At 39.0% G+C, this 28000-nt stretch overlaps 1 long non-coding RNA gene across 1 annotated transcript; it reads right to left on the reverse strand.

Annotated features, from left to right (window-relative positions):
- Window positions 1-3019: 3019 nt before the first annotated feature.
- On the reverse strand, window positions 3020-27976 carry LOC115508911. Its single transcript, XR_003967162.1, has 4 exons — window positions 27938-27976; window positions 20123-20239; window positions 4189-4322; window positions 3020-3167 (listed from the first exon to the last, which is right to left on the reverse strand). It is a non-coding gene; the product is annotated as an uncharacterized LOC115508911 (long non-coding RNA).
- Between the last annotated feature and the right edge of the window lie 24 nt (window positions 27977-28000).

Here is a 28000-nt window from a genome sequence, read left to right on the forward strand (position 1 = left end):
ATGATGGACCTTCCGATTTTTCTTTTCTAGAACTAATTTCTATATCCAGTTTAAATTAAGGCATTGAAGCAAATGAAGAGGACTACAGGCACCCAACCACACCCTTCTTCCGAGGTCCACTGATGGACATTTGCATCTTTGATAGGGACTGACACTATAGAACATGTTTTACCATGGCGACCCCACCTACCCTGCCTCATCTGTAGAGACTTCTCTATGTATAGAGATGCTATTGCTCTCCACCCTCCCTGCCATATTCTCTCTCTCTCTCTCTCTCTCTCTCTCTCTCTCTCTCTCGTTCTCTTCATCCTACTAAAAAGAGTACATTTTGGAAACTATTTCAATCTAGAACACTGTTTATTTTTACTGGGGGGAAAAAAGCAGACAACCAATCCTGGGTAGTGCTACAAACTTTGGTCATACTTTTCGAAATGTAAAGTCCAAATGTGTTTCTGCACCAGTCCCACATGAACTTGGAAGGAAGGAGCAAACGTGAAATCTGAAAACAGCTTAGAGAAATGAGTGGGGTCTGACATTTCTGCTTGGACTCTGCACGTTTCAAAACTTGGGTTCCAAAGTCCAAATCTTTCAGCTAAGAAATCTTAAAGTAGGATGGCTTTGCCTGATATTTCCACTTTTAAAATGTTTTTTTTTTAATATTTATTTATTTTTGAGACACAGAGCATGAGCAGGGGAGGGTCAGAGACAGAGAGAGAGAGACAGACAGACAGACAGACAGAATCTGAAGGAGGCTCCAGGCTCTGAGCTGTCAGCACAGAGCCTGATGCAGGGCTTAACCCCACAAACTGTGAGATCATGACCTGAGCTGAAGTTTGACACTTAACCAACTGAACCACCCAGGTGCCCCTGACATTTCCACTTTGATATAAGCCTGTGCTGAATATCTAAATGCTGTCTTGCTTCTGATCTGTATATCAGAAAATTGGGCTAAATAGCTTATAGTTATGGTTCCAGAGTTAGCAAATACATCAACCCTCTATGCTTGGCCCAAAGTAGACATGGCTGATCAATCACAGGGTACCCTCCCACTGAGCTAGAACAGGCCTCATAGTCCGTTTCAATGGCATTGCCGGCCTGCTGATCAACTGGAGTTGACATGACAGATTAAACCTATTTGCTTTCTCAGGTTTAGACTTTTCTAAATATAACAGATACAACAATTATTTGGGCAAAACTTATCATTAATCACTTTTCAGAAGGAATGCTGGACAACTATCTTGGCAGCCCCTCTCTCCTATTTGGTACGTAGCCATTTTAGGAGATGAATAACTGCGGACGATCCGATTCCTCCCTTATCTTCCTTTTCCAACAGTGCCTTAAAACTTTATCTCATCCATTTTGAATAGACTTCTGAGCACATCATTCTCAGGTCCTCACAACTGATCTATTTGCAGCAATGGTTGGAAGGACAAGGCGTCCTTCCTTTTTTCTGGAACTTATCTTTCCCTGTTTCTTACATTCCTTTTGTTTCTTCCACCCTCCAAACTGTTTTTCACTTCATTGTTTCTTTACTATATTATGTCTCCTCTCTCCAATAATTGTCTTTCCACACTGTATAAATGTGCTGTCAGATTTTCCTTAGCCTAAAATAGGCAAGAATATCAACTTTTCAGCAATTCTACTTCCTCCTTAAACTAACGGAACTTTTTTTTTTTCCTTTTAACCGCAACGTTTCTTCAAAGACTGAGCTGTTTTCATCAAACTCTTCTTAATCCTTTGCAAGGATTAAAAACACTCAGAACTTGCCAAGTGCTTTTCTCTCCCCCTCGGTGTCTCAGAACATTCTTGACATGCTTCCTTTCCTTCGCTTCTCTGGCCCTGCACAAATTAAATTTCTTCTTTGCTTATTCTTCCTCATTTCCTTCCTTAACATTTTATATGCCTTCTAAGGTCTTCTCCTCCACCTTCTTCTCTTTCCTTTTTCTACCTCTACCTTTGGAAAACTCAACTTAGAGAAGTCAGCTATCACCTCTTTGAGTGTGACTTTTAAATAAATATGAACACCCCAGGCTTCTTTCCTAGATGTTAGTTTCACATATTCAAATCCCCTTCTGAACGTTAAAGAGTGAGTCTCTTTTTCCAATGACTTTCAACCTTCACAAGACTTTTTAGCCTGGATTTTCATCTGCTGCATATCCTGCACATCAAATTTAGTTGCCATCTTTCACGGTGTTTTCTGGCCCATTCTTTCTTCCAGTTCTCATTGCCATCTTGAATCAGGTCTTTATCCCCCCAAAAACAGAAAGTCTCAAATAGTTATATTCCAACTTTGTGTTCTAGTTTCTATTGTCTCTTTCCATAGAGCCACCTTGCATGAGGGCCTAAGGTTTGTCACCTTAAAGCACTGTTTTGATACCATTTATCCCTTGTTGAAACCCTTCATGGGATTGCTGTTATTTTTTGGGTGGGGCCTGGGTGCCTCTCTGCCTCCATGACCAGGCTCAACTTATTTGTAAAGCTTGTGCTCATTCAAGCAGGTTACTTCCTGATTCCAAAATTCACCTTGATCTTTTATTCTTATGAATTTTGCCCTTGTTTTGCCATTTTCAATATCTGGGATAATTTTCTCTACTGCTATGCTCTGCCTTGTAAACGTCTACTCAGCCTGTAACACCCAAATTAAACAACCCTGCAGGAGAGCTATGCCCAGGTCTAGGTGGGGTGCTGAGAAATAAAGAATAAGGAAGCAGTTGAGGGACATCTTAGGAGGTACACAAGATTTATGTCCCATAGAGACATGGACACTAATTAAAACCATGGAATTGCTTAGAGAAATAAGTAAAAGCAGAAGGGAGCCTGAGCCTGGCCTGGAGAACAGCCAAATATTACCTCCTGGGTAGAAGAGAAAGAGCATACAGGAAATAAAGAATTAGAAACAGTAAAATATGCACAGTGTTTTTGAGAAGTTTGTTGTAGTTGAAGGGGAATGAAGGATCAGGTAAACATTTTTATTTTTTCTTTAGGGGAGGCTTGAGAGAACTTAAAAGCGATTGAAAATATTCAGGTTTAAAGATAAAACTAGAAAATCTCGCAGAGAGCGAAAAAAATATTTGATTGACTGAAGTTTCTAAGCAGGTGCGAGATGATAGGCTACAAATCACACCTGGGAGATTTTGATTTTACAGGGAACAGGACCAAGTCCTCTCCTGCAAAAAAGAGAGAGAGTGCGGGGCGCCTGGGTGGCGCAGTCGGTTAAGCGTCCGACTTCAGCCAGGTCACGATCTCGCGGTCCGCGAGTTCGAGCCCCGCGTCAGGCTCTGGGCTGATGGCTCAGAGCCTGGAGCCTGTTTCCGATTCTGTGTCTCCCTCTCTCTCTGCCCCTCCCCCGTTCATGCTCTGTCTCTCTCTGTCCCAATAATGGATAAACGTTGAAAAAAAAAAAAAAAAAAAAAAAAAAAAAAAGAGAGAGAGTGCAAATGGATGAAGAGGGAAGGAATGTGTTGGGAAGAAATGACTGACTGATCGCATCTATTTTCCCTCTGAGATAGTAGGTGATGTCACATGCTGACACCAAGGAAGAAGTGGGAAGTGGCAGAGATGAAAGTTTCAGGAGAATAGAAAAAGTTTAAAAGAGTCACCCCTGAGTAAAGTGACGGCAGAGTAATATGAAAAAAAAAAAGTTATTGGAATGCCAACAAAGAATACAAGAAAGAGGCCATCAGTAGGTGGGTTTATCTAGGACTGGTATTTTGCAAAGCTGATGAGATCAAAATGGAAGAAAATACAGACATTTAGAGTGAGACCAAGAGTGTTACTGAAATGTTGGATGATGGAATACACACATTCTGGTTAAGAGGAAGGTAAAGAAAAACAGAAGGCTAGTGTATTTTTTATTTTTTTTTCAACGTTTTTTATTTATTTTGGGACAGAGAGAGACAGAGCATGAACGGGCGAGGGGCAGAGAGAGAGGGAGACACAGAATCGGAAACAGGCTCCAGCCTCTGAGCCATCAGCCCAGAGCCTGACGCGGGGCTCGAACTCACGGACCGCGAGATGGTGACCTGGCTAAAGTCGGACGCTTAACCGACTGCGCCACCCAGGCGCCCCACTAGTGTATTTTTTAAAAAGGAGTTCTCATTGGATTGGCTAAGGGTCTCAGAGAGGTCTCAGAAACCTTATCTCATCACCTCAGCTAGAAGTTCTGGATGAAGATCCAGCCTCACTTACCGTGGTTGTTTGGGTGTTATCTACCATACCCTGCTGTATTTCCATGTGATGTCCTTCTTTCTGAAGTGTGCTGGCGGCATAGAACACATGGCCACACTCGGCGTTGCTCATGATAGGTGCTCCAAAGATGTTTGCTGAACGAATGAATGAGGGAAGTGAGGAAGAAAAGAGGGCATACAAGTAAGGACAATACGCTTTAGTTTGTTTTTTATTTGCAGCTTGTTGTCAACACATATCTTACTGATACCATTTCCTTTTCTTGCTACTTTAAGAGTTCGTGGAAGGTGTTAGTCTTTTATCGATCAAAAGATTGAAGCATTAGATCAGGTCACTCAAGCCAACCAAACAAATGTTTTATTTGGTCATTAAACATACATTTGTGCTTTCTTATTATTCACATCATGAGGCAGAAAATTGTGAAATTTTCCAGTAATTACGATTGTATCCAGAGGGCAAGTCTGAGAATGACTCACCAGCTTGTCTGGACAGCAACAGACCATTATTTACGGGGACAGACCCTGTGGCTATGCCTGCAGCTGACCCTGAATGGTAGCAAACTGCTGCTCTTACAGTTACTTTTTAGTTTCCTTCTTTAAGAAAACAATTGTATGTAGCAGGCTAGAACTACACTGAGCATCACTGTTAAGACAATGGCTTTCTGATTTTGTTGCTATTGGTAAGAAGGCTGCTGTGATTAACACTAATAATTACTTATCTGCTAAAATGTGAATTTTTCCATTTTCCCCTCTGAATCTGTAGAGAATACAGGCAAATCTGATTTATCTCTTTTATATTTTTTATTGTGATTGTATTGATATCTTTCAGTCCAGTCTACCTTAACTTACATTTATTTTGCCATTTTCCTGTTTTTTGTTTTGTTTTTTAATGTTTATTTATTTTTAAGACACAGAGAGAGAGACAGCGTGAGCAGGGAAGGGGCAGAGAAAAGGAGACACAGAATCCGAAGCAGGCTCCAGGCTCTACACTGTCAGCACAGAGCCTGATGCAGGGCTCGAACTCATGAACTGTGAGATCATGACCGGAACCAAAGTCTGATGCTCAGCTGACTGGGCCACCCAGGGAACCCTACCATTTTCCTGCTGAAACACATTTTATATAGTGTCAAATATGCAGTTAGAAAAGTAAAACGCTTAAAAATTTTTTTTTTTTAATAAACAACTGTGACCTAGATTGTGCAGTGTTATCTTAATGACAGTACTGAATCAATATCTGATGTTTTATTACCAAATTGTGTGAATTTTTTACTTGCCCAGATAATGTCTGACCATTAAATAGCACATCTATTTTACAGAACACATCAAAGTGTGCATATTTTATGCCTGAAAAACAATATTATGTCACAGGAGTAGAACATTGGATTCTTGATGAAGACTAATTCTTCATCATAGGAATCCTCCTCCTCCTCCTCCTCCTCATCACCATCATCATCAGGTACCTCAAGGCCATTGTCATCACCAGTAGGTGATGTTGAGTACTTCCTTTTATAAAGGCCTCATGACCAAAGTGATTTCATATATTATCTCTCACAAGGCCAAATTCTCTCTAGTGTTTTTTTGCTGTCTATTAATTTTCTGGAGATGCCAGATATCTAAAGAAGAGTTAGTATGGTGTCCTTTAAGAGGAATGAAAAAAATATTCACAGCCAGTGATCCAGGTTCAATTCTGGATGTACTATTTGCTTAATTCTGAGTAGATAATTTTGCTTTCTTTAATCTCTGTTTCCTCATTTATAAATCAGGGATAAGAATAGCTACCTGAAAGTGTTCATTCATTCAACATCTAATTCTTAGAAATCTATGTGCTAAGCCCTGTGAGCAAGGTAATTAGTTGGCTGGCTTTATGAATCCTACAGTTTAATGACGGCATTAAGCAAATGACTAATATGAGTTGCAGTATATACATTGTTTAAGAGCTGGGAATCCAGGGGCGCCTGGGTGACTCAGTTCAGCGTCTGACATTGGTTCAGGTCATGATCTCATGGTTTAGGGGTTCCAGCCCACATCAGGCTCTGTGCTGACAGCTCAGAGCCTGGAGCCAGCTTCGGATTCTGGGTCTCCCTCGCTCTCTGCCCCTCCCCCGCTTATGTGCGCGTGCTCTCTCTCTCTCAAAAAAGTAAATAAACATTAAAAAATTAAAAAAAGAAAAAGGAAAAACAAAAGAGCTGGGAGTCCAGAGCTGGTCCACCTGGGTTCAAAACTTAGCTCTTCCATTTAACTAGTTATAGCACTTTAAATTGCAAGATCTCACTTTGACTCAATGTCCTTATCTATAAAATGAGGATAATATTAGTATCATATCACAGGGCTGTACTGAGGATATGAATTATTATAGATAAAGGTGGGTGCTTTTCTTTCTGACGAGAGAATAGGAGTCCAGAGAGCTTGAATTAAGGACTTAGGAGTAGTTCATATCTCTTAAGGCAGATTTTTAAGGAAGAACACCTCTTATCCTTCCAAAACCTGAAGAGAGGTAGAGAAATATTGTACTTCTCTAAATGGATTTTTGATTTTTAGGGTCTGTATTGGGAAATATTATGGGAACACAGAGGTCCAGTTGGGAGCACTGAGCCACATCAGAATGTATGTGCTTTGGTGATATGTGGTGCTGTAAGCAAAGCCCAGGTCTCATTCAGATGGACACATAACATTAAAAAAGATAAAAAGGGATCCCGATGTGCAGACAGGTCAAATACATACACCCTTACTCTCTCTCAGAAACACACACATGCACACCATCAAAAACTTGTATTTTTGCTGCAAAGATTTTTAGTCTGAAAATACGAAGGCATTATCCATTTTTTAGAGAGAAAGACTATTTAAAATTAAAAGTACTTAAAATTAATTTTATGACTCAAAATCTCTCATTTCCTGTACTGAAGTATTCATAACATCATTAAATTTCAAAACTAAGTGCAAATAAAATTTCTTTAAAAATGTAGAGATCCATGGGAAAATATAAAAGAACATCTGTTGAACATGTACTTTCTGCCAGGATAAAAGTTAATATTATATCATAAATTTTCACAACATGTGGTTACTTGTAGCATATCTGTAAAGACAAATTAAAAATTTGTGCAGTTTTTTTTTTTTTTTTCAAATCCTTTTTAGTGCTTACTTTGTACCAGGCACTGTTCTGAAAACTTTATGCATAATGTTCCACATTTAAGTAGAAATTAGCTGTTGGTTTTTGTAGACTCCTTTGATCAGATTTAGGACTTTTTCTTCTACTCCCACCTTGATGGGAAATTCTTAACATTAATGGGTGTTGAGTTTTGTCAAATGCTTTCTCTGCATCTATTAAATGGATCGTATACTATTTCTCTTTTATTTTGTTAGTATGAACTGCATGGTTGATTTTCTATTGTCAGTCCAACTTGGCATTCCTGGAATAAATCTCATTGGTCATGATGTGTTATCTTTTTTTAAATGTATTGTTAGATTAATTTATCTAATGTTTTGTTAAAATTTAAATATATGAGTTCATGAGTGTTATTGGTCTAGAGTTTTCTATCCCGGTGATATCAAGGTTATGCTGACCTCCCAAAATGAGTCAAAATCGTTCCACCTTCCTTTATTTTCTGAAAATGTTTGTGTGGCACAGCTCTTTTCAGTCTTGTGTTTACTTATGGTGGTGAATTCAATGTCTTTAGTAGAGTGGTTCATAAGTTTTAGAACACATAACAGCCACCTGGAGGCTTGTGAAAACACAGATTTCTGAGCCCCCTTCCCAGATTCTGTAGGTACAGGGTGAGCCCCAAATATGTATTTCCAAATCAGCTCCCAGGAGATGCTTGCCGCTGGTGGTCTCCCAGGTGTTCTTTGAGAAGCAGTGTTGGAGTAGCTAGGGAGCTATTGATGGGATACTGCTGGGGGTGGTCCAAAGTAATAGTTATTTTAAAGTCCCAGTCTGATCAGTTTTACATCTGTGCCGTGCCTGGGTTTTTGTTTATTGACTGTTTATCCTGCTGATGTATTTTCTTGTTTTTTTTCATGTCTGTTTATCTTTTTTAATTGAATGCTGGTCATTGTGTGTAAAGGACATATTTAGTGTAAGATAGGGAGTGCTGGAGAATCATCGCAGGTTCTCTTCCACCCCCAGACACACAAAAAAGGCCTTAATTTATTGCACCTTATTGAGGGTCTCTATCTGCAAGGCCAATAGACGTTTGCCATCTATCCCCGTGAGGTAGGCCATCACTGCCTTGTATTTAAAGCAAGATGTTCCTAAGTTCTCCTGCTCTGTCTCAGTCTTAGGCAAAGCCTGGGGTGAGGGTGAGGGTGTCTCACTCAGAAATTCCTCATGCCCTAAATGATGCTTTGAGTTGGTCATGGCAGTGATTTGTGTGGGGACTGATATGCCTAGCTTTTTTCACAGGAAGGATCTAAGGCAATGCAAAAAATCCTATGCATAGGATTCTTTTTAAATGTATATGATATTGCAATACTGGGAAATGACACTCATTTAACAAGAACATCCCCTTACAGGAAGAATGGGAGAAGGGCAAGGAAGAGGTTTTCAGTTGTGTATAGAACTGGAAAACTTAAACCAGGGAGGGAGTGGCTTCGGTAGATTACGTATGAGTCTGATAACAGCGCTGTCCAAATGAAGTAAACACTAAAGTCTCACCTAGGAGAGAAATTCAAAATTGGACAGAGAGGGTAGGGGCAAGATCTTGGGGTGGAGTGTGCTTGTAGAAGGTACAAGGCTGCTGGACCAGGTAAATTTTTTTTGTTTTTTTAATTTATTACATGTGGGTCATGGTCAGGTTCTCAGACACAAAGCAACACTCACTGGAGAGGTCACAGAGAGTAGTATGATTGAATCTACTTGGGAGTTCTAAACTAACAATAAAGAAGCTGTACATCCCTGAAGGGCAGCACCAACTGTAATTGTGTATAGCATGGTTTTCCTAATCAAAACTGCTTCAAGAGGATAAAAAATGCTTTACATTTGATCACAGTTACGAGTTGACAGAAAAGTTAGCATCCATAGTGTTAATTCTATAACAGCCCTATAAAGTCAGAGTTACTAATCGCATTTTACACATTAAAACAAGTAAATTGAAACAAAAATTGAGGGTGCACAGATTACACATCAGAGCCAATTACACACATCCAGTATAAGGCAAAACTAACTCGAAATCAAGACGGGTTAAGCTTACATCTCATGCCTTTGCTGCAACTGCTTCTTTGTAGTCTTTAGATATCCTAGACTGGACTCTGCTGCTTTCCAATGTATTTTAATTGTATGGTTTTGCATTTTCTTTGTTTACTTTTCTGTTATTTCTTAGAATAGTTCCTTTTGGAAGTTGCATCCTGGCTTGACAGCATTGCAGAGAAACAGGAAAAGGAGCAGACTTGGTCATGTTGTGCCCACAGGGACCCCTAGTTCACAAGGCTGCATCCAAGCCGAGGTGGGAAAACCCGGGGCCAGGGCATTTATTATTAAGTTCTCCCCAGAGAATGGATGGGACAAAAAATACTGTTCTTTTCTCACCTACCTGGGGCAGTTTTCTTGCAAAAGCACAGGTGAAAATGGTTGAAAAGGACAAAGTGCTATTTAAGTGTGCCAGATATGACATCTTTAGTGCAGGTGACTGTGGATAGATTGAGTCTAAAAGAGCATAATGGTGGTTTATACACAACACAGAGTCCCCTAAAAACAACACAAAATTGGAACTATAGCAGAGAATACCTAAATGCTATGCATTCAATGCAGTTTAGTTTCTGAATGATGTACTTTTAGGCTCTCAGTAATGGAAATAATTTTATTTTTTAAAATTCTTTTATTTGAGCATGGTTGACACACTAGAAAAACATTTTTATAGTTATAATACCTAAGTATATAGTTCTCTAAAAGAAAAGTAGAATATTTTAATCCATTTCAAGTACATCTACATCCCCCACAAGCCATTCTTACTCCTAAACTTACAGTACATTTTTAACCCTTTGTATAGTTACAAACTTCCATTCCCCCGGAAATTAAATATACCTCTTAAAAGACTGTTAGCGTTCATCTCAATTTTACTGATTGCTTGACACCTTATAATTTCCTTGAGACTTACATTTTTGGTTCTTAATTCAAATGAGTTTTGCCATTGCTCTCAGCTTACTGATAAGATGATTATGTATTCTGCATCTAAGTGTGCTTTCTGGTGATAAATTATATTATAATTGTCCCTGCCAGAGCTGCTTTAGTTAAGTGCCTGGTAGCATTTTCATTATACAACTCATTTTCCTCCCGAAGGGTTTGTAACTTTACCCTTCCAAAATATGTTTTTGTTATTCAGTTACTAATAGAATATGCATATTGGAGCAGGGCAAAAAACCAGATATCCCTAATATTTAGACCTACTCTCAAAGGGGAACTTCTATGATAAGAACTTTTACAATGGAAAGGAAGAAGTCCTCCTTCTCCTTATTAAAGAAACAAGGATGAAGATTTAAATGTGTAGTTGGCTTGAAAAACATGGAGAGAGGCAGAGTTTATTCTAAGCCTGAATGTTCTCTCCCTCTTACACACATACAAATGTGTAACCAGGAACCTGCTATTGGTTGTTTTCACAATGGTTTGACAGAGTTACATAAAAGATAAAGAGAACTGCTGAGATGCTAGAAGATGGGCTGCTTAGCAACACAAGTTATTTTATGGACTGTCAGCATTGCATGGTTAGGACATGGCACTTTTGTTGAAAACAAAATTGTGTGCACCCAGTGGGACACAGAGGAAGAGACAGAGTTTCTGGCATGCTGTAATAGTGGGAAATCACAGATATATATTTGCACAAATTTCTATGAATTTTATGTAATGTTGTAGCAAATACTTAAAAAGAGTTGCAGGTGAAGAATTTACAGAGACATACATGTGCTAACATTTAAATATAATGTATATTTTCTTGTTCAAACTATTTGATCTAGAAAAATAGCAACGTAAGTTGAAATGTATATATTTACATATGTATGTATGTGTATATGTTTGTATGCATATTATAGATCCATTATAAATGGCCTGCAAATTCCTTCCTTCCTCCTTTCTCTCCTTCCTTCCTTCCCTTCCTCTCCCTGTCTATCTACCTAATCTAGTTCTTTTCTTAGACATGGATTACACAATCATACCATTTGTGGATGGAGATACTTCTAGTCTCAGAATAAGTAAATCATTCCTTATTAAATCTTTACCCTTTAGAGGCTTATTTAAAAAACAGCACGAGATCCTTTACACGATAAACAAACAAACTAAATAATAAGCAGGTTGTACAAAAATCTATTCCCTTCAAGTTCTTATTGCTATTTACCCACATTATATAATTATTCCTTGGTGACAAATACCACAGTGCATCAGAACGACCATAGAATCTGGAATTAGGCAAACTTGTATTTGAATCCTCATTTTCTATGTAACACTGAACAATACTTCTCTCCTTGGAGTTTTAGTTTTCTCATCCGTAAAATGAGTGTAATAATTTCTGCCACGCAGGGTTGCTATAACAATTAAATGTCATGTAAAGTACCTAACCCATTTTTACCACATCATAGGTATATAATAAATACTAGATCCCTTCCCTGTATCACCTAAGAAGAATTTTAAATGGAGGAGGGAGTTGGATTAAACTAATTACTTACCATTCCAAGATATATGAAAAATATGATTTAAAAAGGGCAAGGGCAAATGTGTTTTAGGTAATGTTTATAACAGTTCTTGGAATGTAGGTATAGAATGTGCTAACTGAATGCCTAAGTTTCCTTGGATCAAGATTACAAAAGTTTGGTTTTATCTTTGTGCTACTGCAAGTTTTCAATAGGCTTATTTTTATTAAAATATTTAGTACAAAGATATATTTCAGGGGCACCTGGGTGGCTCAGTCGGTTAAGTGACCGACTCTTGGTTTCTGCTCAGGTCATGAATTCATGGTGTGTGAGTTTAAGCCATGCATTAGGCTCCACGCTGTCAGTCTGGAGCCTGCTTGGAATTCTCTCTCTCCCTTTCTCTGCCTCACCCCTGTTCATGTTCTCTCTTTCTCTCTCTTTCTCTGTCTCTCTCTCAAAATATAAAAAAAGATACATTTCAAAGATATATATAATAATTGGGAGACTGCTAATGCTATAATCAAGGAATTCACAAGCTAGTAAGAAGACAAACGTGTTAGCAAACAATACATTGTGAAAAGTGTGGTATTAGATATTTGGTAGACATCCTGCTCTCTGGAGCTCCTGGGTGGCTCAGTCAGTTAAGTGTCCGACTTTGGCTCAGGTCCTGATCTCACAGTTGGTGAGTTCAAGCCCCACATTGGGCTCTGTGCTGACTGCTCAGAGCCTGGAGCCTGCTTTGAATTCTATGTCTCCCTCTCTCTTTGCCCTCCCCCATTCATTCTGTGTCTCTCTCAAAAATGAATAAAGTTAAAAATAAAAATAAAAAAAATAAATTAAAAAAGTCCTGCTCTCTGATGTAAAAGGACCAGCAGTTGGTCAGGTAATCAAAACGGTTGATTAAACTGTAAGTCACACACATTCACACACATACACACACACATACACACAAAGGTACATATAGTCTCTGAATATTATATGTAAATTTAAAACTTACAAAGGTATGTTCATTTGATGTAGTGCCAAGATACTTGCTTTGAATGTGTTTCTACTGAATGGAGTGCCTACTTTTTTTTCCTCATAAACCACAACCATATGCAATGCTTAGTGCCCCATTCTGGCTTTTATGAAAAACGAAGCAAGTGTTTGTGTTTACAGACTTGCAAAGCAATTTGAATGTTGAATGAAATTTTAGAAATTTTATAACATCTTACCCATTCCTAATTTAATAGAAGTATTAAACAATTCATATTCATCCTTTTTTAAACAATTCATCTTCTTCAAAATTATTTGTAAATTTTTTCGGCTTTGTTTTCATTAAACAGCAACCTCCTTTCTTTAACCCTTCTATACCACTGATTCATGTAATGTTAAATTAAGTCACAGAATTAAAATGAAATGTAAAAATGGCATAAGCAGGTATGAAAATAAAGACAAACTGCGTCTGGGTGAGTGCACGGGTTCACCTGCTGGAGCAGAAGTGCAGGGACATCCTGGTCATGTGCAGCATGCGTAGGGTATCAGCTTGTGCTGTTAAGGAAATGGAGAGTATCAATTCGTCCACTTGTTAGGTGGAGGTTGGTTAAGACAGCTTTTAGTAAGTCTCAAGTTCTGGTGGTAGCACAAGAGGGGATGTTACAGTAGTTGTGATGATGGAGCTCTTGGGTTACATTTACACGTGATGGTGATCATCAACATTTAATAATTATGTGATCTGGGGCGCCTGGGTGGTTCAGTTGGTTAAGCATCAACTCCTTTTGGTTTTGGCTCAGGTCATGATCTCATGGTTTGTGGATTCGAGCCCCGCATCAGGCTCCATGCTGACAGCATACAGCCTGGTTGGGATTCTTTCTCTCTCCCTCTCTCTCTGCCCCTCCTCCCCGTCATGGTCTCAGTCTCTCTCTGTCTCTCTCTGTCTCTCTCTCTCTGTCTCTCTCTGTCTCTCTCTCTCTCTCTCTCTTTCACAGAATAAATAAATAAACTAAAAAATACCCCACAATTCTTTTAAAAAATGTGACCTTGGGCAATTTGTCCTAACCCTCAGTTTCTGCTTTTTAAGATGATCATAACTGAGTTGTTAGAAGGAGTAAAGGCACTTAGCACACATGATGTTCCAAAATGTTAGGGATGAGGCTGATTATGGTAACAAAATATCAAAGAAGTCTTTAAAACTAAGAAGATGCAATCATATTTGATCAGATGCGTTATTTGATGCTTCACTTGGTCTCTTCTTACATGTTTTTCTGTAACAGTTGCTGTAGTTGTTAGCTTGTAAAAATCATCTAGCAAACTTGTGACCACATTTTCAGTGGGTACTTTAGGGTCCAGGCACTTGCCATCACTAGGTGTTTCTAGGGACAAGAGCTGTTCTAACAGACAAGACCACATACTCTGGAAATACTAGCATCTGTTGCAAGACACAGAAAACTTGAAGTGTCACAGGCAGAACCACAAGCAAAGATTTGGTGGGGGTGGAAGGGTGTGTGTGTGGGGGGAGTGATTAAAAACTAGAATGAGTTCATGGAGACACAGTTCCTGCTAGACTGATTTACTTTCCTTTTATGGTGCAGTACCTTGTTTTGTGTACAGGATAAATACGCTGAAAGTTGTAATGTACCTACTTGGTATCAAATATTTCAAAGTATTTGATTGTATCCATTCTATGCGTATTACTTAAACAGGAAGCTGGAATCTCTTCCTTTGTTTGATTCTCAAATATTTGTGTCTGCAGGCTTCTGTCTTTGACCCCTTCTTACTCTAAATGCTTTTAATAGAGAAATAGATTTACTTCCATAGCCCCAGCTCCAACAAAAATGTGTGTCTTTGTCCTACTTATGAGTCTGTACCAGCAGCCCACAGACAGCTTGCATACAGCATGCTCTGCTCTATAATGTAATAGTTTTTGTCCTTCACTCCTTTAACATGTTCTTTATCAGAGGTCATTTGCTCAAGTCAGACACCTGGAAACCAACCTTGGCCCTTAGGCCTTCTTTACTCCGCACATCCAAATAGTACCCCCCCTTAGACTTGTTGGTACTTCTTTGAGAAAAAATTTTAAAGTTTTATTGCCAAAAAATAGATATGTTTTGTTAAGGGTAGCATTTAAAAACCTAAAATGCTCCTGGGTAGCTCAGTCGGTTAAGCATCCGACTCTTGATTTCGGTTCAGGTCATGATCTCCTGATCTGTGATTTCAAGCCCCATCTAGGGCTCTATGCTGACAGCTCAGAGCCTGGAGCCTCTTCGGATTCTGTGTCTCTGTCTCTCTCTGCCCCTCCCTGGCTCATGTGCACGTTCTCTCTCTCTCTCTCTCTCTCTCTCTCTCTCTCTCTCTCAAAAGTAAATAAACATTAACAATTTTTTTTAATTTAAAAAATTAAAAGATTAAAAAAACACCAAAAATGATTGATTATAATGGGAAGGATTCCTGTTAACAGTGGTAGAGCATAATTCTATGATGTAAGAATTCAATGACATAAAATCTTTATGGATGGAGGAAAGTTTGAAATGAGGTTTAAAGGTGGGCAACTCTCTCCCTCTCCCTCTCTGCCCCTCCCCCCACTTGCTCTCTCTCTCTCTCTTAAAATAATAAACTTTAAGGGGTGCCTGGGTGGCTCAGTCGGTTGGGCGTCCGACTTCGGCTCAGGTCATGATCTCGTGGTCCGTGAGCTCGAGCCCCACGTCAGGCTCTGTGCTGACAGCTTAGATCCTGGAGCCTGTTTTGGATTCTGTGCCTCCCTCTCTTTCTGGCCCTCCCCTGTTCATGCTCTGTCTCTCTCTGTCTCAAAAATAAATAAACGTTAAAAAAAATTTAAAAAAAATAATAAACTTTAAGAAAAATTAGGAAAAAAAAAAAACTGTGCCTGGGTGGCTCAGTCAGTAATGCATCCAGCTCTTGGTTTCAGCTCAGATCATGTTTCATGAGTTGAAACCCTGCATCAGGCTCCACACTGATGGTGCAGAGCTTGCTTGGGATTCTCTCTCTCCCTCTCTCTCTGCCCCTCCCCTGCTTGCTCTCTCCCTCTCTCCCTCTCTCAAAATATATAAATAAACTTAAAAAATTTAAAGGTGAGTGAGATTTTGGGGGACTGATATAGGGAGGCAGATGGAACATCTTAACCAAAAGCAGGAGTGATAGATCAGAGCATCGGGAGGACTTGAGGAACAAGCACTCTCAAATGGGGCATGGAGATGGGGCTGAATGAGGACTGAAAAAAAGCACAGGATCTGGGCACCAGGGAGTCACCAGTGGCCTTTGAATGGTGCCACTGGAGTTGTTACATGAAACCTAACTGAAACATGAAACATAAAAACACTATTTAAGAATCTGGAAAGATGGTGGGGCGCCTGGGTGGCTCAGTTGGTTAAGTGTCCGACTTCGGCTCAGGTCATGATCTCACGGTCCGTGAGTTTGAGCCCCGTGTCTTGCTCTGTGCTGACAGCTCAGAGCCTGGAGCCTGTTTCAGATTCTGTGTCTCCCTCTCTCTCTGCCCCTCCCCCGTTCATGCTCTGTCTCTCTCTGTCTCAAAAATAAATAAACATTAAAAAATTAAAAAAAAAAATCTGGAAAGATGGTGAAGATAATGAGCTGATACCAGAAGAGGAAGTATGGGAAAGGGAAGATTCCTTAACAAAAAGTTGTTTGAGGCAGTTTTTAGGTTCAGAAAAGATAGAAGTTGAAATGAGAAAGAGAAGTAACAATAGCAAATTAGTGTAGCAAAGAGCAGATGATGGAATCAGGAGTACAAATAGAGGAGTTATCTGGGAAAGGATATGTGATAATTTACTTGTAAGATCTTAGAGAAGAAGGGAAGTGACATACTACAGCTATGAAGAAATTTGAGGCATAATAAAAGAGCTTTTATCATAAGCTCTGATCAGAGGAAGTAGAAAGTGAGAAGACTTCAACTCCACTGGGCAGCTCTTTAAAATATCAATGCTGGGGGCACCTGGGTGGCTCAGTCTGTTAAGAGGCCAACTTCAGCTCAGGTCATGATCTCACAGTCTGTGAGTTTGAGCCCCGCATCAGGCTCTGTGCTGACAGCTCAGAACCTGGAATCTGCTTCGGATTCTGTCTCCCTCTTTCTTTGCCCCTCCCCCTCTCAAAAATAAATAAATATTAAAAAATAAATAATAAATTATAAGATATCAATGCTGAGTTATACTATCAGAGATTCTGATATATGTGGTCTGATGTGGAGCCCAGGCATCAGTATTTTTAAATATTTCCCAATGATCAACCCGGGCTGAGAATCATAACCTAGAGAGCAAGTATAGGGTGGCCATATTTACAGGAGGTACAGAAGGTACAGGAGGTTTGAACACCTGCTGAGATTAAAGAACCATTAAGGAATAACATCTTTTCACTGAAAATCAGGAAAAAGTGGGACTGGAAGAAGATAGAACAACAAAAATGCCATTACCATTTACTAATGCAGTCTTTTGCGTTATTCTCTCCTTTTGTTGATTTCACTCCCCTTTCTTATCATGTCCACCTATTTTCCCTTATTTCTGACCAAGCCCCCTGTCTCTGGCTGTTTGGCTTTCCTTCTCTTTTATCATTTGTTTTCCTTACATCTCCCATTCTCCACACTTTTCAACTTTTCCTAATTTTCTGCCCATTAGGTCCTTTCCACCTTCCTCTAGCCAATGTAGCAAGAATAACTTTGGCCAGGCAGGGAACAGAAAACCAGACAGTTTTGATAAATGAGCCAAGCCTGAGCTGACTGCAGAACAGAGCAGGCCCAAAGGACCTAGTACTGCCACAGAGACTCCTAAGAAAGTTGAAGCAGTAGGCAAATGACAGAGCCTCCGTTTTGTTCATTTACTCACAGAGATATCATCTGGAGTTCTCTGGGGACACTACAGTTATGTATACCAGTCTTCGAGTATGAGCAAAATACTGGCAACCAGTCCATGTTATCTTGTGCCAGTGGGTATGAGTGGGAGATTGTACTAATTGGGACTGTTTTAATTACAAGTGAGAGAAAGAAACTTGAAATAGCTTGAGCTAAAAAGAAAATCATTAAACGAAATGTCCTAAGAATGCCAAAGACAGATAAGGACTAAAACCGAGCGCTAAGATGTCCTCCAGACTGTCTCTCTCACATTTTCCCCCATTCTGCTGTTTTTTGTTGTTTTTCGCCCTCCCTGCTGCTTTTCCATCTGAGGGGTGGAAATTGTTCTGTGGATCATGGTTCCAGCTAGAGAAAAAGTGTGTGTGTGTGTGTGTGTGTGTGTGTGTGTGTGTGTGTAGGGGAGGAGGGGGGAGGAAGGGAGGGAAGAGATGAGGGAGGAGGAAGAGGGGGGAAGGAGAGACTGCCCTCATTGTAGCACACTGAGAAATAATCCAATTGATTTAACTGGGGTTACTCGTTGACTTTAGTCCTGGTCATCAACAGCTAAGACACTCAGTTCTTCAATATCAACATGGCTGCCAGGTTTGCGCCCCTGTAAATGAAGGGGGGAGGGGGCATGAATCTGCGCCACCAAATTAAGAATAAATATATCTTAACATCCCTTAGGTAGTTCAACGCATACAATTTCTCCGTTTTGAAACAAAACAAATCCTGTCTTTCACAAATCAAGTCAGGACTCACCCTAGAAAAATGCTCTAAGTTTCCTTAAGTGTAAAGAAAACTTCTCTGAAAAATTACACAGGTTGTAAATGTGGACTGGTACCTGATTTCATGTATGCTGTCTGGATGTGAAGTGATGGAAGGCAGAGTGGGTCCTCCAGAAGTGTGCTGCACCTTGCAACTGATGCAGAAGTGAAAAGGAGGGCTATTTAGGGGGCAGTCACGGGTGTGCAAGTTGAACCTTCATGTCACTCTTTCCATTCCATCTACTATTAGCTTTCAGCTTCATGGGGTTTCGCTTACATTTAAAACATGTATGTGCAAAAGTATTGGTAATGGTGGTAGGAGCAGGAGCGATGACATGGGAAGCTTTTCTTATTTGGAAATTATATTTCTAAATCATATTTAGGAGAAACTGAAACTAGACTTTACATCTTTTTTTAAAAACAGAATTGAATTTTGCATTAGAAAGTCTTTTCATAACTCAAAATTTCTGTTTTGTTTACAGATCTTTAACAATCTCTAACGAGTTCTTTTGCATTTGAGTACCAAAAATGCTATTATTCATAGATGGTTAAGAGCTGTATTGTTTAGATTAGTATATTTCATTCCACAGAATTTATCACATAAACCACCAGAAAGAATAGAATCTAGTCCTACTTGTGAAACCTCCCTAAAATTACCACAGCATTCCATGAATATTTGAAAAACCAAACTACTGGGGTGCCTGGGTGGCTCACTCAGTTAAGCGTCAGAATTCAGCTCAGATCATGATCTCACAGTTCAAAAGTTTGAGCCCATGGCAGGGACTCTGTGCTGACAGCTCAGAGCCTGGAGACTGTTTCAGATTCTGTGTCTCCCTCTCTCCCCAGCCCTCCCCTGCTCATTCATTCTCTCTCTCTCTCTTTCTCTCTCTCTCTCTCTCTCAAAAATAAATAAACATTAAAAAAAAAGAAGAAGAAAAGAAAAGAAAACTGCTAACGAGCATTTCCATTGAACATTTCTTGGCCCATGAAGGATAAACAAATTTACTCCTGGGAGAAACTAATTTGACACATACTGACCAGAGCATATAAATAGAAGGTTGTTTGCTTTACATGAGACAGTAAAATGCCATTTCATTTGATCTTCCTGTTTTCTTGACCTAATATTGAACACATTAAATTTGTATACATTTCAGTTTAGTTATAATCTATTTACTCCATACAACTCCCACCACCTCCACTTCAAATTAAATGTAGCATAACTCTCTTGGTGGTTCACCAAATCTATAAATATTGGTGAACATAATTAAATATATTTTTTTAGCTTTATTGAGTTACAACTGATGAAAATTGCATATACTGAATGTGTACTGCTTTATGTTTTGATAAACATTTACGTTGTGAAATGCTTACCACAAAGAAGCTAATGTATCCATAGTTACGGTGTGTGTGTGTGTGTGTGTGTGTGTGTGTGTGTGTGTGTGTGTGATGAGAGACTTAAAATCTACCCTCTTAGCAAATTTCAAGTATACAGTACAATATTGTTAACTATAGTCACCATGTTCTACTATAATATATTCATCTTATATACTGAAACGTTGTACCCTTTGTAACAAGCCTTCAATTGTTCTTAGAAACAACTCACTGCAAATGTGCTGGCATAGTTTTACAAAATACATCTAAATGGAAAAGCAGATTATTTCTAATTTACCAGACTAGAATATTCAAGCACTAAAAATCTACAAGTATTCTAAAACCATACATACCAAAGTAGTATCTGCTCAGTAGTGGCTCCCAAGGCAGGGCAATGGGAGCTTAATAGCCATTAAATCATTTGCCACTTTGGACAATGTGCAGAATTCAAAAGAGATAACAAATGCCTTCTGTAGGAGAAAAATACAAGTGTCAGCATGACTAAAGCACATTCAGTCAATGTTTTATATGCATTATTGTTTGTATGCTCCATAGCAGTCCTAGGAGTTAGGTGCATTTAATAGACAAGATTTTGCCTCTGAAGAGTTAAGCAACTCATCCAAGATCATGTACCAAGCAAATTGCAGAACTGGAATTTGCACCCGACTCTTGGGGAACCTAAGGCCCGTGTGCTTTTGCTGCATGACTCTATCTTCCTTTTGGAATTTATAATCTGTAGTTGGGGAAAGAAGACACACATGTGAAACATTTAAGTAATAATGAGAAGCCAGATATGATTTTGTATCAGAATAAGTGGTTGAGAGAGAGAGGGAGAGAGTGTGTGTGTAGTCAGAGTATGTATATATAAAGAGAGTCAGAGAAAGTAAGTACAACCCAGACAAATGTAATTGAAGAGGTTTTTGTTTCTTACTGCATTTGGTTTAGAGGATCGGCATTTTTTTTCTCAACCTCTATAAAGTTTCCCATCTTTTCTTCTCACATTCTTCCTTATCCATTCACCAGTGACTTCAGCTTTCTGTGAAGGATAAGATAGAAATAGCTCCTTTTTTCTAAGAAGGTGATTTATCTAACGAGTGGTTCATGTTAGGAAAGTTAAGGTGCAAAATACCCAGCTCATGGGTCACCTATCTTTCTGTCATTTTGTCCCTCTATTCCTCTCCTCAGCTCACCTTAGGAACCTCACATGTCCCTCTTTCCTGGTGAGAGGAAAGCCTGCCCTTCTGTCCAATTTCATTGCCCCTGACAGGGTGAATAGCTTGGAGTGCAGAGGAGAAAGAATTAGAGGCATATTTTTGTTCTTGGGTCCAAGGGAATGCTCTAATCCAGCTTTAATGAAATTTCAGTAGATAGTTTGATCACTATCTGACTCTCGAGCCCACTTCTCAATTTGTTCAGAACTCAGACAGGAGAAGTGTGTGATTATTTGGTAACAAGGGACTCCAACATTGAATGGCTGTAGGAAGGCTCTGTCTTCCCTGAAGTCCTCGCTCTGCCATAGAATGCACCCTCCCTTGTAAATTACCGTAACTTGGTAGTGACTTTCCAACTGTCAATGTAACAAGTAAGCTCATGAATTTGTCTGTTATAATGTGGATGGATAGGAGTGACCAGGAAGGAGACATAGATGCTAGGCCACTTTGCTCCTTGGATCAAGATGTGTTTATGACCTGTCTTTGTCTGGGAAGCAGAAAAAACCCAACCCATGACATTCAAGACAATCACCTGAGGATATGCTAACTTCATGGAGGTATTTTTCTGCTTCCTTCAGTTTATATCAGTTACTGGAATCTCACACAACATATCTTCCTATATTTTATTTTTGTGGTTATTTTACTTCTTTACATGCTTATTTTTCATATTGCTTCTCTCTGATCTTGACGCTTTATAATTTTGGAAATGACAGTTCGTTCTATTTGTACTTGGTTTATGATGATTTTAAATGTCTAGTCAACTTCTCTGAATTTAGCTTTGACTTTCAACATCGACCTGTAGGAAATTTAATATATTTTATTTTAAATCAACCTTGGATAAGTCATCATTACCCAAATATTTATTAATTTGATGAATTTTGACAGTTTTTTTTGTGTTCATAGAGGAAGTATAAATTACTAACCATGCTCAGTCATTGGTTCTTTGTTAATAAAATAACTAAATTCATAATCAATCTCTTATACAAAATTGGTGTTATACAAGAGCATTTGCATTTAAAGGTGTTTTGCTCTGAAATGCAGTTTTGTATAATCTAGCATTCACGAAGGGGGTAAATAGGTAGCTTTTGCAAAGACCATTTATCAAGACCTTTGTTTAACAGAGAAAAAAAGAAAGGACATAATTAAATATCAGTGGAAAATGGGACTTCCCCTTTGGGAAATGCACTCATTCAGCCTGACAACGCCCAGAATGTTCAGTAAGGGTCTCCTCTTGTCTGAATGACAGCGTGTGGAGAAGCTAACGAACACATGATCAAGTTGAAGCTCTTTGCTTGGCAGATGTCCCTCGTCTCTATTAGCACTTGAGAAGAAAACACTTTTTTTTGACCTTTTAAATAGCTAGACTTTGAGAGAAGTTTAGAATTTACATATTCTGCACATTTTTTTCTGAACCCTAAGCCCATATAATACAAATATACAGTCATAATCCTTACCCTGTCACCTTATTCTAAAATAACAAAAATTGGTTAGTGAGCCCCTTGAGAGAGTGCACGTCTTAGTCACTTTGTTTGTCATCTTCCCGAGGATGATAGTGCTCAGCACATAGAGCAGAGCTCACAACACCACTTGCATTAGGAAATGAATGAATCCTATAAAAAAGAAGAGTAAAAGGAATTTACAAATGTAACTGGGGATGAACGTGTTAAATATTATATAGTATCTGGCTTTTGACAAAAAAAATGTATTAATGAGGGTTTTAAACTGCAATCATTCCTTTTTTTTTTTTTTCTTTAAATATTTTGGTGTCTCCAGTTTTATACTAACTAGAAGATAGAGCTAAGTGGTGAATTTTCAAAGTGAACATAAAAAGCTTGAAAAAGGCAGGACATAGATAGAATAGAATAAATAGGCCTTGTCGGATTCCTGGAAAAGGGGAGATGCCATTAGCAAAACATTTTAAATAACTGAGTTACATATCATAACAATTACTGAGGATGTTTGTGTTATTATGTTATTAAGCAGATTATTTGGCAGAAAGAATATTGCATAATATCAAGACAACTCCCACTGTACCTAACTAATAAACCTAATAGACTCAAGTATATACTGTGTATAGTGTAATATTTAAACAGAAATATCTAAGAATATAATATATACATAGGCACTCCTGTTTCCCTTCACACATTATTCAAAAGCCCACATTTGTCTTATAACCATGTATTATTCTCAGATCTGTTGAAAATAATGTGTCCCTTCACATGGGAGGAGGGTGCCATATGATAGGTTCAAATCTAATAATCACAAAATTGGCATACTGTCTCTAATGCATTAACAGTAAATCAAAGTCCAGGCCATCAATATAAGAAATCTACTCCTGCTTTGAAATCTGGGGACAATTTAGGTATAGAGCATTTTTCTTAGAATAACAGTTAATGCTAAAATGACAATTATGTGCCAATCTTCCAATTCAAGGAGAAAAAGAATCATAGAATGTTTCTGCTGAATCCAAGCAGCATCACTTGCATCCACAGCACAGGTGTGTGCATCAGTCCTCTTAGATATTGGTGATCAGGCTAGTTAACCTTTCTGGAAAATTAGAGTAACCCTCTGTCCAGATTTTCCCAAAACCATCTCTAAATATGCTTTATGGACCCAGAATAGTTCCACTTTTATTCCCAAAAGCGTTTTAGTCTAGATAATAAATTAAATAGTTACTCTAGTTCAGTTAAGGCAACAAATAGGAAATTTTATTAATGATGTGGGTTTGTTGCTAATGAGATTTAACTGAGAAAGTTTTAATTAAACAGTAACTTTCCAGGAAGTCAGCTAACATTTTTTTAAATGTATATTTATATATTTTGAGAGAGAGAGAGAAAGAGAGAGAGAACCTGGGAGAGGCAGAGAGAGGGGAGAGAGAGAATCTCAAGCAGGTTCTGCCCTGTCAGCACAGAGCCTGATGCGGGGCTTGATCTCACCAATCCTGAGATCATGACCTGAGCAGAAACCAAGAGTCAGATGCTTAGCCAACCGAGTCACTCAGGTGCCCCACAAGTCAGCTTACTTTTAAAGGGGCAGAAAAATGCTTTTTTATATTTTGCAGCTCTTTTCAGCAGTTGCAATTAAAAAGAAAAGTCCAATTGGGATTAAAAAAAAAAAAAAGTAATCTTGAGAAAGTTCCTGAAGGAGGCTTTGTTTTCTTAAAATAGAACATGCATCTGAGGCATCAGGCTCCTGTTGTATTCTTTCCTACCCAGAGAATGACAGTCTACATCAAGTCTTTGGTCATAATTCTGCCATAGACATTAGCGTATTTTCTATTCATATGTGATTGACTGTTAAGTGTCAGCTATAGAGTGCAAGCTGCCATCCGAGATGAAGTTTGTTTCTCCTGAGTTATAATGTCCACCACAGTGCCAGGAAGCCAGGGAACAAAACCATTATGCATGTGAAATGCTGTCACTGGAGTTGCCTTACAGGTAAAGTATGTTGAACCACATATAACCAGTTGTTTTCTGGTTCAATTAACATTTCTAGAAAACCTATTATGTGCCAGGCATTTTGGCACAAAATTTTTGTTTGATAATAGTAACGACCTGTGAGGTAGGTGTTGCTTTTCAGATAGGAAAATAGAGAGACAGAGGGATTAAGTGACTTCCTTAAAGTCACTTAGCTGGTGATTGAGGAAAGGCTGATTCAAACCCTGGCTGATTGATTCAGCGTGTGTGCTTTTTCTGTCCCAGCCCTGCTTGCACCTCCAGCTCCAATCTGATGTCTGGCTGAGAAGAGAGTTTTCAGATGGGTAGAAAACCATTTCGTACTAGACTAAAATAAGAATCCCTACATGGAGGTAAAATTGAATATTCCTATTTTACTTGAAAAATCTTCAGCCCTTGCCTTAGAAAAAAAAGTGGGCAGACAGAATCATCCTTATCTTTTTTCTTCTCCCATCTGCCCTTAACAATTTTTTAAAGGCAATTGTACATTTCAGTGGGAAGGCTCTCTATTATTGTACTGCCTCTAGACAGCCTTACTACCTTCTCCATTTCATTTATTTCTTGAAGCTGTAAACTGGCTAAGTTCTTCAGCCTTTTCAACTTCAAAACAGAAAAGTTGGCTCTGAAATTAAAGAGTACCAGGAATACAAAGGAGAGCAGGAAAATTGGAGATTGTCTTCATTTAGCTCTCAAGGATCAATGAACCATTTGTTTGTGGAGATACCTGAAGTATAGTTCACAGATATCCCAAAAGTTCTGGGCTGCTTGTAGTCACAGCTGCCACAGATTTCCAAACTTCTTCACATGCGAGCGGAAAGACTGTCCATACTAGGAACAAGAGCATCCAGGGTTCTTAGAGACTCCACAGTGTCACTGCTGTCCCGAAGCCTGCCGTTTCAGAAGGCCTCCCGTGCTGGTCAGCAGGCTTAAGCAAGTCCTTCTTGGATCCTGTCCACTGATGGTCCCTGCAACGCTGCCTGATGACGAAAGCTCAAACTTCCCATTGTCTCTAGTGAGGTTCTGGGGGCTTCAGCACCCTGTAGCTCTCTGAACTACAAAGGAGCACCTCATTCCCATCATACCAGAACTAGCTCAGGGTAAGCCATTTTAGCAAAATAGATTTTCAGTCTTGATTACTGGACCTGGCCTGTGAGGGAAGTGGGCGCAGCAAGAGAGTGATTTCCTATGCGTATAAAACCACCCATTGTAAACAGCTGGTGACGTGACTGTGAGGAATTCAGCAGTAAGAGTAAGGACACAGAGAGATGAAGGCAGTCTTCAGACTTCCCAGGCACACCTCAGTACCTGGCATTTGAGCCCTGTGATGGGGAGACTGAAAAGCAAGAGCAGTGAACAGGGAGATGCTATTTGTTTGCTTACTTGTTTGTTTTCAGCAAGACTGCTCTGGTGATTGCCACAAACTTCTCAATTGTTTCTGGAGGCTGAGGGTTGAGGGTACCTGTGTATTCTGTATCGTGACTATGGTGGTAGATACAGGACTCTAAGCATTTGTCAAAAGTCACAGAGTTCTGCACCACAAAGAATGACAATTTGTATTCCATAAACATTCTTGAGCTTTGTTCTAAGATGCATTAAAGCTACTTGAAAACAAAACAGAAGGGGCTCCTGTGTGGCTCAGTCGGTTAAGCGGCCGACTTTGGCTCAGGTCATGATTTCGCGGTCCGTGAGTTCGAGCCCCGCGTCGGGCTCTGTGCTGACAGCTCAGAGCCTAGAGCCTGTTTCAGATTCTGTGTCTCCCTCTCTCTGACCTCCCCCGTTCATGCTCTGTCTCTCTCTGTCTCAAAAATAAATAAACGTTAAAAAAAATTAAAAAGAAAACAAAACAGAAGAATGGATTGTACAGTATGTAAAATGTTTTTTTAAGTCAATCAGGATGTAGGAAGAACCCCAAATGGGTGTGTGTGTGTGTGTGTGTGTGTGTGTGTGTGTGGAGAGAGAGAGAGAGAGAGAGAGAGAGAGACCTCTTCCTTAGAAAAGTAGACCAATTAATAAATGAGAAAGTAATGAAGGAAACAGAGAATCACCATTAGAATACCAGCAAATTATTGCAGGCAGGATCCACTGATGGTTACTAAAATTAGTGGGTGAAAGTTTGAGGAGAAAGGCAACATTTGCATTTGAAAGTACCTCTTCCAAAATATGTATTAACTACAAAGTGGAAAATAATATCTTTAGAGTGGAGAAACCTGGCAGGCACAACTTTTACAAAGTGATCAAAGTTAACGTAATCCATGATGGGATATGTCGACATCACATACTCCCTAATATGATGTACTGAGAGACACATCGTATCTGTTGTATTCTTGCTAAAAATACATAACCTCAATCTGATCACGAGAAAACATCAAACAAAACCAAACTGATAGACATTCTACAGAATCACTGATGAGTACTCTTCAGAAGTATCAATTTCTGCACATGACACAAGTCAAAGGAGATTATAGAAATAGGACAACTAAATGCAACATGAAATCCTAAAGAGGATCCTGGAACAGAAAAAGGACACTACTAGGAAAATTGGAATAGTATTGTACCAATGTTGATCTCTTAGTTTAGATCATTGTACTATGGTTATTAACCATATTAAGAGCAAGGTATTAACATGAAGCCAAGCTATGTGAAGCATTTAAGGTCGTCCTCTGTGCTATTTCTGCTACGTTTCTGGAAGTCTAAAACTCTTTCAAACCAAAAACTTGAAACAACTAAAACAAAATGTACCAGAATATTAAGAGCGGTTGTCTTTGGAAGGTGAAAATATAGGTGATTTTTATTTTTTCCTTGACACTTTTCTGTTTTCTAAAATCTCTATACAGGGGCATGTATATTCAGAAAAGGCAGGTTATCATTTTTATTTTTGGTCAGGAAATTATGTGTGGCTTTGTGAAAAAATTAACATTTTTATTTGAAAAAGGGAATGCAAACATTTTTTAAAAAAATTTTCAATGTTTATTTTTTGAGAGAGAGATGGAGCGTGAATTGAGGAGAGGCAAAGAGAGAGGGAGACACAGAATTCTGAGCAGTCAGCACAGAGCTGGACGTGGGGCTCCAACTCATGAACTACGAGATAATGACCTGGGCCGAAGTAGGGCACTTAATGGACTGAGCCACCCAGGCGCCCCAGGAATGCAAGCATTTTTGTGTCACGTGTTAGAAAGTATCTGCAAGCTTTAATAGCAAAGGTGACCCAGCTTTCGATAGGAGAGATTACATGCCAATTAATGCTGTCTTTGTATAGATACTTAAATTGTCATTCAGTTGTCTTTTTGTTCTGTTTATGAGCAGGCTCTTACCATACTGGAAAGCTGAAATGATCCCAGATAGAAGGAACAAGGGTGGAAAATGCCATTGTCTTTTGAATAGTTGAAGAATGTCCTGATACTATCTTTTAATATTATGCTCAACCATAGCACCATATATTGATTTTCAATTTTCAAAGTATTATGAGTCTACAAAATATACTTGTTAAAAAAAAACAACTTACATCTTTCTTGGATGATTTGTAAGTCACTGTAGGATTTCACAGTGCCTCCGAGTCATTGTTTTG

This window comes from Lynx canadensis, chromosome A2 (assembly GCF_007474595.2).
Source record: "Lynx canadensis isolate LIC74 chromosome A2, mLynCan4.pri.v2, whole genome shotgun sequence".
Lineage (NCBI taxonomy): Eukaryota > Metazoa > Chordata > Mammalia > Carnivora > Felidae > Lynx > Lynx canadensis.